This window comes from Alexandromys fortis, unplaced genomic scaffold (assembly GCF_014885135.2).
Source record: "Alexandromys fortis isolate MF-2015 unplaced genomic scaffold, M_Fortis_MF-2015_v1.1 scaffold_74, whole genome shotgun sequence".
In the NCBI taxonomy this organism is placed as follows: Eukaryota; Metazoa; Chordata; class Mammalia; order Rodentia; family Cricetidae; genus Alexandromys; species Alexandromys fortis.
The window spans coordinates 1,420,311-1,434,848 of record NW_026068008.1 but is presented as its reverse complement, the minus strand read 5'-3'; the positions used below and the strand labels follow the sequence as shown (position 1 = coordinate 1,434,848).

General features: G+C 49.7%; 1 protein-coding gene across 3 annotated transcripts in view; it reads right to left on the bottom strand.

The window, feature by feature from the left end:
• Mvb12b (multivesicular body subunit 12B) overlaps positions 1-14,538 on the bottom strand; it is a 150,668-nt gene that overhangs the window by 74,326 nt on the left and 61,804 nt on the right. The window lies entirely within an intron of this gene.

The following is a 14,538-nucleotide window of genomic DNA, read 5'->3' as shown; positions in this document are numbered from 1 at the left end:
ACCTAAGCTTGGGCTATACCCAGGTTTTGCTGGCAGGACAATGATGTCAGAATTCCTGCTCTCCCTGAGAGGCCTCACCCACCTGCTGGAATGTTCTCTCTCAGGGCTGAGGTGTGCTCAACAGCAGGGCCAGACCTCAACTTTGCACCATTTTCTAGGACACTTTCTGTCACAGAGTAATTAAATTATTGAATACTTGTCAACCCAATCAAGTGTTGAACTTAATCCTCTATGTCCTTCTGTGGTACCGACTGCTGCTGGTCAGTCATTGTACTTCTCTGCATGGCGTTTCCCAAATGGACTTGTATGTCCCGTGCTCCTCTGCCATGGAGTGAAGCGGGTGGGTTAAGGAAGAAGGCAGCAGCCGCAGCAGCCAGGAGCTCACAAGAGGAGAAGGGGGGGGGTTCTGTTTATATACATGGGGTGACACAGGGGTCTGGGAACGTGGAACTAAGAGAGCACAGAGACAGGGGTATTGAGGAAGGAGCTGCTGAACAGGCAAGTGTTAAACAGAAATCAAGTTTCTACATATTTTGCGTCCACTCTTCTCAGGACGGAAGCAGGGACTTGGGGTTGAGGAGAGATCCGCAGTGCTCAGGTCAGAGGAGCTGAATCTGGAGTTCCAGTTCCAGTTCCTGGAGTCAGACACAGGGTGCCAGCCTTACATCCAACGTTTAATCCCATAGATAATGACTTATTGAGGAGGAACCGGCCCCTCCACAGCAAAACCAGTAAGAAATTTGGGAATGACAGACAGTAGATGCTCTCATCTTCTGGAGGGAATGGCAACTATCAGGATAGAAAGGTCACTCAGGCAGGATGGCAGTGTCCTGGCCACGTTTCTGAAGTTAGACTCAAGATCTAGTCTTCACACTGTAGCCCAGCAACCCCAACGAGCGACAGTACACTGCACACAGATGGACAGCGAAGGGCACTGCCCTCCAGAGTTTACGGGATATGGGATTCTATCCCAGTGCCAGAACCTTGGAGGGCGTGGCCTCTGAAGGATGTCATCTCCAGGCAGACGCAGGTGCTGCAAGCAGAGTAGCTGTCACTCACACGTAGTATGAGTGAACCCTTTACCTGGTGCGAGGTTTAACCTTATCAACGTGATAGGATTTAGAATCTCCATGGAAACAAGTCTCTCAGCATGCCAGGATTACTTTGGGGTGGGAAGGCCTACCCCAACTATGCGCGGCACTGTGCCCTGGGCTGGGGTCCCTGACTGAACACAGAGAAAACAAGCCGAGTGGCAGTGCTCATCAGTGCTTTCTGACTGTGGACACAGTGCCAGCGCCTCAGCTGCCCGGCCTTCACCACCACCACAGACACTGTGGACACAGTGCCAGCCGCCTCAGCTGCCCGGCCTTCACCACCACCACAGACACTGTGGACACAGTGGTCAGCCGCCTCAGCTGCCCACACCTTCACCACTACGACAGGCTGTACCCTCAGGTGGTGAGCCCAAATAAACCCTCCCTTCCTAAATTGCCACCATCCTAAAGTCCTGACTCCTGAGGCTTCACTGGGACTTTCCCCTGCTTTGGACTACATCTTGCTGGCTGTGAGGTCCTGCCAGCTCAGCCTGACCTCCCACACTCCCGTTCACCAATCCCAGCTTCAGCTTTTCGTGTCCTATCCCTTCGGCTTTCAGACCTGCTCAGGCCTTTGCTCTTGCTATTTCTGTCTGCCAGGAATACTCTTCTGCAGCTTCCCAGATGCTGGCTTCTCCGGCCAGGCTACATCACAGATACCTGCCTTGGTCACCCTTGGAGAGATGCCCCCTCCTATGAGGTCTTTTCTAACGATGTCCCCATCTGCACAGTCCTCCCTCTGTGGGACAGAATTTCATCTCCATCACTTTCCTCTGCTCGGTACTCCAGTGCTGAGAACAGAGCCCTGTACAGTTACACTTGCACAATTCAGGGGAGATCCTGTAAATTATCTCAGACTTTCTGAATGAGCAAATTTGATCTTGACTTATAATTAGGGATAATTTTGGGAATCTTCCAGCAAGGCTTTCCACTTGCTTCCTTCTCAGCCTCAGCCTAGGCTGGTTAATGGTTTGGAAAATGCAGCTCCCTCTGATTCAAGGATAACTTTACACAAACAATAAATACTTTCCTTGTGGCATTGCTTATAAAGCCAATGATATCAAACAATTGGGGGACAGATGAAGCTATGGTGCAAGTGTATGCGGAAATAGTTCAAGGTCTTTGTACAAATCTCAGGAGATTGCTAGATGGAACAAGCTGGCACCCATGAAAGAGGGGACAATCTAGTTTCCACATTTGAAACTGGAACCTGCCAGCCCCAGGCACTCCCAAATCGAGACGAGGTCATGGCAGTGCACGGCAGCAGAGAAGGCAGGGACAGGACTGCACAGGGGCCAGTCTGTTTGCTCTGCCCTCTGCAGCTGGGCCAAGAGCTACACAGCTTCAAACGCCACCAAGATGTTCCAGGAGGTGACCGTGGCTAGTGCTCACTTTGCAACAGAAGCAGCTGGATTACAGGAGTGGGCTCCAAAGGTGCCCCATCTATGGGCAGACACAGTGGCTGTGGAGATACCCTTGAATGATCAGGAAACCTAGAAAGCAGGCTGCCCTCTCCTTGGGAGTCTCGGGTATCATCAGTGATAACAACTATTACTTGATTCAGATAACAATTTTTCCAACATCAGCTGACGGAAGGCATCAGGGCAGCCTCTGCCCGGCTTTCCTCTCTCAGGACCTGCCCTGGGAAGACAGGTCAAACCTGCAGGGCTGGGGCTGGGTGCTGCTTCTGGAGCGATCACAGTGTAGAGGGGCTGGCGTTTCTGTAAAAGATGAGCACCATGCTGCTGCCAACAACAACTCCAGCTAAAGAGATGCTAAGGGAAATTTCACTCTTGCCCCCAAGTCAATGTGAGGTACCTTATTCAATTAACATGGCCACTGAGCCTCAGCCCTGAACAAAAGTCCTTTAGTTACAGATGACATTTTATTATGTGACAGTAGTTGCCAGCACAATTTATTTCCTTTGAGTTTGCCTTTTTCTTGCTAATTTAAATCTGTATTTTCTAGTGTTGATTCCAAGTCTGTGTGATTTTTTTAAATGCAACCATCAATCTTGTGGACCCAGTGGTCAAAAGGAATGGTGGCGGTGCAGCCAGGCCACAGCAGACCCCGCTGTCTCTTCAAACTGCTGAGGACTGCACGCGGAGGCGGTGGCTAACGTGCAGCTGGAGATGGCTACTGTTTTCATGTTGTGTCCCTTATGCATACACATACAGCCTTTTGTTCTACCACCTTCTGAAGCTGCAGACTCCTGCATGTGCTCCAGGAACCTGGGGCTTCCTGAGATTTTGGGTGGGGTACAAGGTCACAACTTTCTACAATATTGAGCTATTTGGAAAATAAAATGACTTTCCTTAAAAGGGACATTAAAAAAAGCATAAGCAAAGCCAGGTGTGGTAGCTTATACCTATAATCCTAGCATATAAGAGGCTGAGGCAGAAGGGTCACTATGAGCTCCAGGCCAGCCTGGGTTATATAATCAATCCTAGGCCAGTCTCATAAACAAAACAAAACAAGAAAACAAAATCCAAACCAGCAAAAACTATAAAAAATTCAATAAATGAACTTTGAAATGATGCAGCTAAAAAATGTACAGAGGGCTGGGCAGCTTGCTCAACAGTTAGGAACACAGTTTGTTCTTGCAAAACACCCTCATCAGATGGCTTATAACCGCCACTAACTCCAGCTCCAAGGGCCTACACCCTCTTCTGGATTTCATAGGCACCTTCATTCACATGTGCATACCACACACACAAATACTCACACATATAATCACAAAATAATAAAAACAAATATTTTTAAAATGACAACAAATGCTAAGCCTAGAGAAAATAAGCTCAAACATGACTTCCGCCTTGGGGCACATTCAGAACCCTTACTGAAGGGGACTCCCACACTGGGAGCGGGGCTCCCTCCCAGACCCCAGATTAGGCACACCTGAAGACAACGCTGTACGCTCACCACAGAAAGTTACACAGACATAAGACTGTGGTTAAGGGGTCAGGGCTGGGAGACGGTGGGGAAGGACCATGTGTGGAGTGGAACCGCAGTCGCCAGGAACCAGGTCTTTGGACGGCGAACTAGGGCTGCTTTGAGGACCTCCTAACATTTCCGGGGCAGAACAAGGAGAAGGGACGTATGAACTGGACGTGTTCTGTAACACAGCTGTTAGGCAGCTCCAAACAGCATGTCACAACTAGCCCTGAGGGACAACCAACTTCTGTGTGTAGGTTCAGTGTCAACAGGCCTTAAGGATGTCCAGCTCTTGGACACGCGTGTGGTGTCATCAGCAATAACCTGAGGGGAGAGTGGACTCTACCACGCCACTCATTTCCTGCTTGTCATTGCTAGTGTTTTTTTATGAAACAAGGACAAAGCCAGGGGAAGCCTCTCGAAGCTGTGGGCAGGACTCTAAGAGGTGGCACAGGGGCAGCCCCAGCACAGCACTTGTGTGAAAGGGCTGTCTCACCATCACACATGCGTCTGTGGGACTGTGGGGCATGACCGTGGGCAGTGCACAAAGGAGAGCTGAAGACGGTGTAAGAATTGCGCAAAAGCAATAGTAATTGAGTTAAAGTGGTGGTGGGGGCTGGCAAATGGCTAAATGAAATTCCCTTTTATTCACGCAAAACACCACTGGGAAGAAGTCGGCTGTGAGGCGCCGCTTCAGCGCCAGGTGTGAGGACATGCTTAATGAACGCCACTTAATGAAGAAAAAGACTCTGATAAAACACCTGGTGTGAGTGGGGTGCGGGAGTCACGGGGAAGGGACCTTCGCTGCACCTGCTGGCATTTTAATCAGCACCTTTTGGAGCATCCACACTACAAGCTGGTCAACAGTGTCAGAAAGAGGTCCCTGGCCAGTGCCCACACTCGCTGACAGTCTGGGGACCCTTGCTTCTTAAGGACCATATGCTCAGGGGCTGGCACACCCTGAAGGTAATTAAAATGGATCGTTTTCAGCTGGAAGGACCTGGCCAGCATGCAGACCTCTTAGCCCGACTCCTGCTTCCGGGTCCTCTGAGCACCACATCGGACTGAGCTCTGAAGGTTCCAGTAAAGCTCCTTGGAAACAGAAAGGCAGCGCTTCACCAGCTACGCGTCCCGCCCGCCAAGTTCTCTTGCTGGTCTGGAAGGCCATGTCCAGGAAAAGCCACTGCCGTCACTTGTATAGTCTGATGTGGCACGTTTCCACACCAGTGAAGGCAAGTGAGTGCCGTAAGCTTAACTCAGAAGCGCTCCACGCCCAGACAGAAACTGAATCCTAATGGTCCTAGTGAGCAGGGCCCCATCCAGGAAGTGGGTGGTGGTATCGGTGTGCACCAGGCTACTCTAGCTAACAAGGGGCCACAACTGGTTATTTTTGTATTTATGTGTGTGCCATGGTGTGCATGTGGAGGTCAGAGGTCAACCTATGAGAGTCAATTCTTTTCTGACAAACTTGGTGGCAAGTGCCCTTACTCACTGGGCCATCTCACCATCCCTGTCCATTCATCTTTAACTGGGCTCCTGCTGTAAGCTAAGCACTGTGCTAGCTGCTACAATGGTTTAAGAAGCCAGAGCAAAGCATATTCTCCCAGTGGGAATCTACTGACCACAAACTGAAACAAATACATAAATCTACTGCAAAGCGAAAAGCTCTAAAATTCTAAGGCTAAAGGAGTAAAAGGTTGCAAGTTTTGGTTTTAAAATGAGGAGGGATAGGAACAACAGCCAACATCTGTTGAGAGTCTCCTGCATGGCCTTAGCCAGGAAGGGGAGAAAAAGCTCAAGATACAAAATAGCTATTCATGTGTCAAAATAACATCTCAGAAGATGTCACATGGCGAGATACAGGCAATGCAGGGTCTGAGGGAGAAGCGGGAGACTGGTGCTGACTCAGATAATGGAGAAAGGTTTCTGGGGAAGGAGAACTCTAGGGGCTTTGTCCCTGCAAGCACCAGAGACCATGACAATCACCACTGTTCTACAGGCCTCGCAACCATCTCAACAACCCAGTAAGGTATACAGTATTCTACAACGGGGACAAAGTGGCTCACAGAGGTTAAGGAACTTGCCCAAAGTCATATAAAGTCAAAGAAAATGGCCGGGCTCTCATGGAAACCACGCTCCTTCCACCGCGCCCCGCTACCTTCCTGATCCACTCACTCCCATCCAAGCCGCTCATCTGCCTGGATCAATATGACTCCAACTACCAACCTGACTATACAGTGAGCTTCCCTCATGGGCCATTCCCCCTGGCCCCCACAAAAGCATAATGCATTGGATAAGTCAAAAAACAAAAACAAAAGCTGTCATAGGAAGACTAAGGAAATCATAGCTCCCCGAGTTCCTACTGTGCTGCTTTTAAGTGTGTGCAGCTCGACAGCATATGGCAAATCAATTACTGGTTTAAATCTTAAAACAAAAACATGGCAAATGCAGCAGAGAAATAATCAGGTACAATGGTTCGGCTCGGATTACAGCGGCCACTGGAGTTTTGAATACAATTAATCATCGTTCCAGGCAATGGGAAGCCATATTGACACTTATTCCTAATTTGAATATTTAATTAGGGTGAAGTTCTTCATCAAATTATCGCAGAACTGGGAGAAAGCCTGGAAGACTTACACAATTACTACCTTAACCCCTTCCCAGCTGCTCCCTGCCCAAGAGCACTCTGGTTCCCAGACTGGGGAGTTAACACTGCGATAGAAGGAAGCCGAAGAAAGATCCCAGGGTGTGAAGCAGGACTGTGCTGACCCATTTCCACGACCAGCCCTGAAAAGCAGGGCACTACAAGCTGTGTGTGTGTTGGTGGGGCACCAGCTGTGAGGCTTACCTACACTCCCCACTGAATTCTCGCGAGACCTGCAAGGAGAAACAGAGGCTCGGAGTAGTGCTGAGACTTGCCCTAAGGGTTAAGAAGTCAAGTTACTTGTTACTCAGCAGTTCTGACAGCAGCTTCCCCCAGCACTGGTCTGATCCATCAGTTAACCAATATGTACTCTCAGCCCACTTCTGAAACCTCCTGACCTCTCCGACATACATTCATTCTATAATGCACATCCAGGTGTATGGTGTGTCGTATGACAGGGGTTAACACTAGTAATAAGATAGGAAGGAGAGAGCTTGCATTTGCCTTGGCCAAGTTCCCACAGAAGGCAGGTTTATGACCAACTGCTGTCATTAGAACCATTCAGCCTTGCGAGTTTAAGGGTAGTCAGTAAATTCTGACACTGTGGGAAGACACAAGCCTGCTCGTCCGTGTCTCTGGATACCACTCTCATGTCACCCACCACTCCTGGCTTTTCGTGTGGGTTCTGGGTACTGAACTCAGGTCTTCCCGTCTGCCTGGCAGCACTTCATGTTCAGTTCAGGGCATTTTATTATCTACCACCCCAGCGATTACACAACCTGGAGTCAGCAGTCTCTCCTCCAAGCCGCCTCTACTCACAGCCCCCTACTCAGGCTAAAAGCCTCTTCTGAGCTCATGTAAAGGAGCCATGACAGACGGACAGGGCCACAGTAGCAAACATCTCTTAACTGACTCAAAGGGCTCCATCCCCTGCTTTTGGAGGGCCTCCTAGCTCCCTCTGCAGTGGCCACTTCAGCAGGACAGGGGAAGAGCCACTCCAAACAGTCCAACACCACAGCAGCCATCTCACCAGGGCCACCCACCATCAGATCTCCTGAGTCCAGTCGCAGCAGGAGCCCTCTGCATCCATCAGGCCTGCTCCGAGCAAGCTCGGGAGAGGAGCAAATGGCGTCAGGAACTCTGAAACTTTCCTTTGTATATTACATTAATCCATAGAAGAAAATCTCTCTTTTAATGAGGAGTGATGTAGTCACAAACTCTCCAGAGCCATAATTAGAGCAAACTAATTGAAGTTGTGTTTTGACACACTTTCCAAATTCACGGGTGCCGGATGACATATTCACAACACTGCTGCCGCACAACCATGGCGACGGCAAAATCATTAGGCTAATAACGCTTATTTGCATTCCTATCATGCCAGCAGCTCTCCCTTAAATACTGTTTCTACTACTGCTCCTTTACTGTAACTTTCCACTAGACGGTATTAACAGTAATTATTAGTGCTTTAGTGGAATTTTAATGTTAAGAATAACAACGTGCATTAGCATACACTGAATAGCAATGCTGTCTCTTAACCACCACCCATCTGCAGGTTTGGGGATGCTCCTCTGGCCCCTGGCCCCAGGGTGACCAGGTGCCATCCTTGAAGCATTTATAACAACTGTGCAAGGTCTACACCCAGTGAGAGTTGAAGTTTGGTTTCCTCATTTACTGTTTCAAATGTTTGATGAGAAAGTCTTCCTTCTCTTTCTCCTCTCTCTTGTAAGGACAATAAAATGAAATAGTTAAATAGGAATTTTTTCCAATCAGTTAAAAAAAATTCTCAATTTATAATCCTGTCTTTGCCAATAATACTAATGAGTTCCAGGACGCCAGGCTTTGGTCAATCTCTGTGGCCACCCACCCTCATGTGATTAAAGGCAGACAGGGGACAACTCACTTGTGGGTAGGGCTGGGGGCGGGGAGGGCTGGATCTACCAACGTGGAGGCGCTGTTTGCTACAAGCAAGACCAATTTTTTTGGATGTTTGTCAGACAGACAGACACACACATAGACACGCACACATACATGTAAATGCACACTCACACTGAAGACTCGGCAGTTCTAAATAATGATTATTAATGACACGGTCTTTGAAAGAGACAAATTACTTCTGAAATTTAGGATTCAAGAGGTACGAAGAGCGATCATGTTCCATGGAACATGACAGAAAATGACAGCGAGCACACAGCACTCCCACTGACTTGGGAGGGGGCGAGGTCCCCTACTTGGGGCACTGGGCTTTTGTACAGGGGTGGTGACCACAGTGCCCCAGCTCTTCATGTGCTGATGGAAGGCACATCCTGGCAGGGGTGCACACCCTAGTGGTGTGCTCATCTTTAGAGGAAAACTTGGGGTGCTTGCTGTATTGTGGGGAGACCTGGGAGCCACTGAAATCCCAGACTTCTTAAGTATCGTGGCTTTGCTCACCACTGTGAACATGCACGGCAGAGGGCCCAGCTGGTCAGTGGACTGCAGGGCACTGTCAACACCACTGCGAAGAGTCAAACAGGCACAGAACACCGCTGCTTAGAGAATGGCCAAAGACTACCAATTCCCTCAAAGCCAGGAGTTTTCTGCTGCCAGCTTACAATCCTCATACCAATCTGCTGCTTTTCAAGTCATGATTACTTCCAAAATATAAAAAGGGGAGCAAACTCTCAGAGCTGCCGCGGCTCTCTAATTCACTGCATTCATTCACTACACTTAAGTTTTATTACACTCGAACCGTCAATGTCAATGTCAAACACCTACCTCTCATATGAAAGAAATGAAGAAAAAGCCAAGCCTTGGCCTGGGGCAGCACCCTTCCACCCCAGATGATCAAGTCTAATCCTATAAACTGAAATATTTAAAGAGTCTCTAAACCTCGCTGACCCAACTTCTAAAGACCAGGAACACATGGGCACTGCTGGCTTTTCATCTCCTTCCAGCTGACATGGCCGCCTTGCTGAATTTCAGGAGCAGGCGGCCAAGCCTATAACGAGCTGCATGCATGAGAGCCCAGAGCAGGCGAGCGGCCAGGCGGTGCTCAAAGCCCCAGACCCTGACCAAGAACCCCAGGCAACAGTTTCCTCCTCCAGCCCACTCCATCTTAAGAGCTGTGGAAAACATCTTGGTTAGCAGAATAAAGCTCTGGCGAAGGAGAGATGGGATGTGAGCCACGGGATGGACAGCTGTGTTTGGTCTGATGCCAGATCATACCTGCTGGCTACAGGAAACACCGAGGCAAAGGGCTGAAAAACCAGGAGGCCTGAGGCTCCTTGCAGGCAAGCAGGGTGTGCCTGTGGCCCTGAGCTCTAGTGCTGGCATCTCCTACGCCTCATTCTTTGCAGGCCAGTCTTCGCTCTAAAAATGGGGACTGGATTGTTTGCCTTAGGAAAGATGCACACACATGCACAACTACAGGCATGCACTTAAGCGTTTAAATGATGCCCTCTACAGGGTGCTCAGAAACCTGTAGCTGAAATGATAACTGTATGTATTCTAATAATCACTATTAATATCATTCAACTAGAAAGAAAGCATATGTTGTTCATGAAGAATATTTGAATTGAATTTTACCCAACCCATGGGCAAAAATCCAACCCACATAAACTCAGAAGGTTTTCTGAAAGTTACTGAAGGCAAAGGATTTTATTAAATATCCAAATTAATAATTGAAACCCTGTCTTGAAAGAGAGCAGTCTAGCGGAGGGAGGTGCTGGCGAATGCACATTTGTACTGTTTCAGATTTCCACTAGAGACCCAGGTGAAATATTCCACAGAGCTACCTACACACCAAATGTCAGCTTCCACTCTGATGAAAGGTAAAACGTCCTCCTCTAAGTGGCCAGGTTCACAAAACCAACCCTAAAGTGAACTGACAAATCTGACCCGACACACGAAGAACTGTTTTCATAATTCTGAAAAAGGCCTTTCTCCAAAGCTGGGAGCTGACTGCACTGGAGAGTGGGCCTCAGAGAGGACGTGGCACCCACAGCCCAGGATGGCCTCCATGCAGAAGCCACCCTCGCTATGTCACAGAGGCTACAGAGCTCTAGCGAATTTGCGAGCGGCAGACACCTTGTTAAAATCTGGTGTGAGGGGCTGACAGCCGCCGTGGCTCAGAGGTAACAGCCATATTGACTAATAGTCAATTCTTCATTAAACAGAAGCCTTGACTTCCCAAGACGCCATATTAAAAATTAATATCTAAAAGTGTATTGCTCAGCCTAAAGTCATCATTCATACCGAACAATACCAAACTGCATCCTAATGAAATTTCTCCTCCAGAATTACCCTGACACCAGTGCTAAGCTGGGTTTGGCTTCAGAAGAGGCCACTGAGCAGGTGGTTTTCACAATACTCTCAGGGCCCAGACCCCTGCCGAAGCAGGGTGGTGGAGCCGTGCGAGGGGTGATGCCATGGGACCTCTGTGTGGACTGCAGGGTCTCTGGCCAGCAGCTACAGCTCAAGGGCACTGCACTGGACCCGTGTAGTTTAAGTTTAGACTACTAACATTATGTTCAGTCAGGGGGCTGGGGAGGCGCTGTCTAACCCTTATAATTCTTGGGAAGTCCCTGCTGCCCACTTCCCACTCTAGCTGCCTGTCTAAGACAGCCGGGTATCAGAAATAGGCCCAGTTCTCAACAACTAGGAACCATGTGATCACAGGCTGTGGGCACATGGGGAGCTTGCAAGCTGAAGGGAGCTGGCCTACGGGCTGAGATCTGGGCTCTGACACACCAGCTATGGGACACTAGGAAAGTACCCTAACTTCTTTGATCTCCATGGGGCTATTATTAGGACATGTGTTCATTGCTTATAAAGTCCCTGAGGCAGGACTGGGCAGCCCAGCACTGCTGTGTGGGTCTCTGCTCTCTGGATGACTGTATAACAATACATGTGAAAGGAAGGTGGAAGTACACACTGACTCCCAGATCCACATCAGCTCATATTATACAGTCAATACACACTTTCTGAAAATATTTCCCACATGCTGAGCACCTGGGACTCAGAGGTCTTAACCAATATGCAGCTGCATTTCATCCGTCCACTCCCTGCATCAACAGAAACAGCACGGCTGAAAGGTTTCAATTCAGTGTCATCGAACCATCATCATCGCTGTCTCTTTTGGGGCCAGGAGGGTGTCCAGCCTAACTCTTAAGGAGGGAAGAGGCTAGCTAGCACAGGAGAGCACTCTCATAGTGGCTGCCAGAATGAGTCATGGCTGCTCCCCAGCAGCCTCAGCCCTGCCCCGGCTCTGGAGCCCAGGCCTGGCCCCTCCAGGGCTCTCTTGTAACAGCCAGCCGTTGGCCCTCTCTAGGGAGTGGATTCAAACCTCAGAGCAAATGTTTGTGCACCTTGGGGGGGAAAAAAACTCCACACCATGGTCTGTACCTTAAAATCTATCTCATTAAACAAAACCTGGGTGGGTTTCATGTGAAAGAAGGAAAGCCTAACTGTAGTGGCGTTGAACCCCAAGTTCTCTTGACAGGACCAGCATGGAGTGCCCACCTGCCTCCGAGTCCCTGTGGCTCGCTGTGGAAGAACAACTCAGACCTTGCCATGGCATGTCCACTAGCAGGGAAGAACAACTCCTTGGAGCCGTTTCTCAGCCTTGTCTGCTAACCTGACCAGGAGGCAGGGTACCATTGCCCCTCTGGAAATGAAGAAGCTCACACCAAAGCACAGCGTCTCACTCCATCGCTCAGGGCAGAGGTATGCTCTGCCCACCCTCACCCCGCCCCCAAGACTTCCTGGTACTCTCCCGGGCTCAGGCCTGCAGTACCCGTCTTCTACCACGCACAACCACGAGAAGAAAAGACACCGCCTTGCCTCCCTGGCCTGAGCGTGTGGGCCTCTCACTCCAGTCCTGCCTCAACAGGGGAAGCAGCAGTTACAGCTGCGGTGCAAAGATAATCTGTAATTGAGAACTGACAGGAGGCAGTCACAAGGTTTGAGGCTGTTGGGACAGATGAGAAGATTCCATCCAGCAACTGAGGCTTCAGCTCCAGAGGACTGACTTTGCTAGTGGACCAGAACATTTCATGAGGCAGCAGAACTGGGCCCTGGGTCCAGCAGGGAGGCAGGATCGGGCAGGCTCATGGGCTGTGACAATGGATATGACAGCAGTGAGGAGGTGGCATGATTTCCTTTCTCCTGCAGGAAGGGCCATTAACCTTTCAGATGACAGCCCTGGACCTGAATGATGGAACCAGGTTTGAGGTCAGCAGGATCTATGCTCTCAAAACCTGACACCGACATGCAAAAGTTGTGACTGAATCCCCGTGTCTCTGAGAAGACTAAGTGCGTGTGACAGACCTTCTGCCATCAAAATGCCCCATTTCCCAGACTATCTGTCACGGAACGAAAATACCCATGCAAAGAGTTAAGTACAATTATGTCTGTCACTGAGAAACATACTCTGAAAACTGACTGACAACTTTTTGGGAGTTGACAAATCACTGGGAGATCCTCAAACACCTCTAAGCAGCAAGCACCAGGCCACAGAGAGGCAAGCTCGGCTGACTGACACCAGGGAATGGCTCCTAGCAGCTGCACCTTGAGGGGACAATGCTGTGATCCACTGCTGGAAACTGTGTGTGTGTGTGTGTGTGTGTGTGTGTGTGTGCTAGTGTGTCTGTGTCTGTGTGTGTCTGTGTCTGTGTGTCTGTGTGTGCTAGTGTGTCTGTGTCTGTGTGTCTGTGTGTGCTAGTGTGTATGTCTGTGTGTGTGTGTCTGTGTGTGCTAGTGTCTGTGTGTGTGTCTGTGTGTGCTAGAGTGTGTGTGTGGGGGTGTACTCTGTGGCTTTTGGTGGGGCAGTAGGAGGGTGTCCATGAAGGACAGGAAGGTCTGATAGGGCTTCTCCTCAGGACCACGGTGTACAAACAAGAACTCATACTCCAGGCCTGTGGGGGGGGCATCTTCTAGGCATCCCCCATTCAAGGTCTACACTGAAATGAACTGTATTAGCATGTCCAGCACACTGGGGTCCTAGCCACTTATTTCAGATGGATGCTGGAGGGAGTCACATAGGAACTGTTTGTTTAAACACACCAATGCTGGGTTGAGACATACTGTCAGCACCACTGATGCCCAGCATTCTGCAAGGCCTGTCTGTACCCATCCCAGGGATATGGCAGCTTTCCCGCCACTGGAGCCTCTGTCACTGCCACCAGCACTTGAGTGGAAGGGGCAGTGCCTGTGGAATCTGGAGCAGGCTCCAGTGGCCAACATGCCCCTAACAAAGGCTATCCCTCCCGGGCCCCCTCCCCAGGCAAGGTGTCTGTTGAACCTGGATTTCTAAGGGAGGAGTACTATGGTTGGTTTTACCAGCTTGACACAATCTAAAAACACCTGTAAGGAAGTCTCAGCGAAGAACTGCCTAAACCAGGTTGGCCTGTGGGTGTGTTAACTGATGTTTGAACCCCAGCCCAGTGTGGGTGGCACCATTCCCTAGGCAGGGATCCTGAACTGTATGACAGTGAATAAAGCAAGCCGAGCACAAGCATGAGGCGTCCGTAGCTCTCAGTTCCTGGCTATGGCTGAGCTCCTGGGTTCTGGCTTCCCACTATGATGGACTGCTGCCTGGAAAAACAGCTGAAAGAAATCCTTCCTCCCTGAGCTGCACTTGCCAGTGTATTCATCACAGCAAGTGGGAACTAAGGTAGCAGGGAAGGAGAAAGATGAGCACTTCTGACTAAGGTGTGACTCGCCCCCCCCCCCCTTCTGCTACTGTGGACAAGCACTGGATATCAATGCTGAGAGGAAAGGCTTGGCTCTCAGTGCCAAGTGTTCATGGCCAGCCAGCTCTGTTGCTCTGCGGTGCAGGGAAGCGTGTAACTGAGCTAAGCTTCTCATCTCAAGGTGTCCAGAAAGGAG